Below are 3,068 nucleotides of genomic sequence, written 5' to 3' on the forward strand. Positions count from 1 at the left end.
ATATATATATATATATATATATATATACATGCATATATATATATATACCTCATAACATCAGTAACTGGACAGCCCTACCTAGGACGGTTTTCCTCAGCGTTTGTAATGTCTGCACAAAGGAGACGTTGGGCAGCTGTGTGAAGATTCGCCTTTGGAGAAAACTGTTGATTTTATACTCGAAAAATTTAGGCTAAGTATCATTATTAAAAATTAATTTTACCCCAGAATGAATTGCATTGCTATCCCACCCCAAAACATACAATAACAACTTGTGCTGACCAATTAATTATATTACTTTTTACTGAAAATGATATAATTCAATAAAACAAACTAAATGTAATGTATGTCATTTGAAATAGCTATGTATGAATACACTCTAGATGTGTACGTGAACATATCTACATTTTCATTCAAACAATAAATAAAGCATTAATTAAATAATTATATTTTATTTACTGACAACAATGAGAAATATTACCGTAATAAATTAGTCAAAGAATGCATATACAAGTCAACACATGAAACAAAGCTTTATTCAAACTACAATCATGTATGTATATAGGCTACAGGCGCTGAACCCCACATCCTTCTGCCATCTCAACACAGCGGTTCCCATTCTGCGGCTTTATTCTGATGAATCAGCTGACCGCCAGAGGTGAGCCGTGCCTTTGTGTCGGAGGTTGTTGCGTGATGTGTTGTGCTTCACAATCTGAGGCAATAAGGGCAGGTGGAGTGATGGAGGGTCTCGTAAGGGCTGGTGGAGTGATGGAGGCTCTCGTCCATGGCACCATCTCCAGGATTCAGCTCTGGGCTCCTCATCCTCAGTGCTCACACCAGCCTGCTGACATTTCAGATCCTACAAAAATGCACAAACATAACACAAAAGCAGTCATTTAACCGCACAATGTCATTTGATTTCAGTATTATTTAGAAGACAAAAACGCTTTTTTTCCACAAATGTCGCCATCATCTTTCTTTGCAGGTCCTGCTCCACCACAAAAGATCTGCAGCAAATGCACAGAAATCAAGAATCAGAAAAGTGCTGTAATAGCTCTGTTTGAAATTACAATAATTAAAATAAACTACAACTTAAGATTTAAATATTTATTCATTTCTGTAATGTCACAAAGCCTTTGATGGCAGCATTCAGCTTCATGAGCCACTCTCCACCGGATAAACACACTGTTCATCTGTCCCTGTAACATCCAGACGAGATTCACATTACCTCTGTGATTTATGAACTCAACACTACATTTACATGTTGAGGTTGTTTTAACTTTTTATCCAACATAAATGTTCCTCAATTTATCAACAGTAATGGACAAATAAAATAGATAACTTATGTTTAGTTATAGATTTGTTCTACATAATAGCACACATCACTCAGATGCCTATTTCATATCTATTAGACGTAGTAATCTGCAATTCTTATAGAAGATTTTCTTGCCAGATATTAAATAGACATTTAGTAATTGTATTTAAGATGTATACGGTTTAAAATGTATGCAAATCCACTTTGGTGACGTATGTGTCCTTGCTGGAGCTCCTCTGTTAGCTACATAATAAAATGTGATTTACAGCAAAATCACAAATATAGCGTCTTTACATCTTCAACAATTCAACAGTTTACTGTACAGTAGTTCAACACATGCGATCATTTGTTTTAATACTCACATTTGAAAACAGTCTCGTCCGTCATCCTTTCCGTCACGTTCGAGTATGACCTATCCTTCTTCTTCTTTTTTATGACGTATCCTCTCGCGTGGCCTCCTGGGATAGAAGAGTATCCACGGATCAGCACTCAAAAATCTGGGCGGAAGCAGTAAGCCATCCGGGAACTTCTCGCCTACTCTTTTATGAATACTGATGTTTCGAACGTACTGCTTCCTTCACGTACTGTTTTCGCCTACTATATAGTAGGAAAGTAGGCATATTCGAACGCACTTAAGTCCGAATCTCGCGATAATTAGTACGTCACCCAGGTAATTCTCGCCTACTCTTTTGGATTCATACATACTTTTTCGCTCGCCTACTCTTTTTCCCATACTAAATAGTAGGGAAGTATGCGGTTTGGAACGCAGCCATAGTTTTCCTTATTTGGCCTAACTTCCTGTCCGCCATCTTGATTTTCATTCAAAACATACATTTTCGAACTCCTCCTACACCGTTTGTCCGATTTTCACCAAAATCGAATCGTATCATCTCCAGACCGTGCCGACTAAAAGTTATCGATTTCGTCTCGATTGACGAAACCGTTTTCGTGTAGCGCAACAGCAAAGTTGAGGCATGATGCTAAAAGCACTATTCAGGCTTTATCTCTGCAATGCCTTGACATATTGACACCAAACTTTGTATGTGTCATTGTCACTTCACTCTGACCACATCACATCAGTTTTGTAACTGCGCCACCTCTTGGTCGAAAGTGATAATGCATTAAATCGTATTTTTATTTACTGTTTCTATGAATTTTCAGGCATTTTGCCTAAAATCCTCTTTAATGTCTTTAATTGCTCATTGTTGCAGTTGGTCTGACACTTTCAGCAATGTTGGCATGTCTTGTCATCTGATTGTGCTTGGCCCCGCTAAATGCTGCTTGCAGCTTTAATTATTATTATTCTTCTTCCGCCATGGGAGTCTATGGCAGCCCATAGAACCGAGCGCGGGAAAGTTGTTTTGGTTTGACATTCTGATAGAGGACAGTCCCAACATTAAATACACCAATTTTGGTGTTTCTAAGTCATTCCCTCTAGCGCCACCACCTGTCCAAAATTTCACTTTTATTTTGCTAATAACTTTTGAAGCGTAAGGCCAATCAACAAAATTCTTTTTTCCTCTGATTCCTGAGCTCATGCCGATTCGATTGCACCCTATGACGTCATTTTCCGGCTTATAAATATGGTCGCCATTTTGAATGTGCTGAAAAAGCTACTTTTTCGAACTCGTCCTAGACGGTTTGTCCGATTTGCACGAAAATTGAACCAGATCATCTTCAGGCAGTGCTGACAAAAAGTTATGGAATTCAAATTGATTCGTCAAACCGTTTTCGATAAACGCACGAATACATTTTA

General features: G+C 38.1%; 1 long non-coding RNA gene across 1 annotated transcript; it reads right to left on the reverse strand.

Moving 5' to 3' along the window:
* Positions 1–499: 499 nt before the first annotated feature.
* LOC309481224 lies at positions 500–2,077 on the reverse strand. Its single transcript, XR_014199950.1, has 2 exons — positions 1,675–2,077; positions 500–1,196 (listed from the first exon to the last, which is right to left on the reverse strand). It is a non-coding gene; the product is annotated as an uncharacterized lncRNA (long non-coding RNA).
* Positions 2,078–3,068: the final 991 nt, after the last annotated feature.

The sequence above is a fragment of the Leuciscus leuciscus genome (assembly GCF_965113295.1).
Source record: "Leuciscus leuciscus genome assembly, chromosome: 18".
NCBI lineage: Eukaryota > Metazoa > Chordata > Actinopteri > Cypriniformes > Leuciscidae > Leuciscus > Leuciscus leuciscus.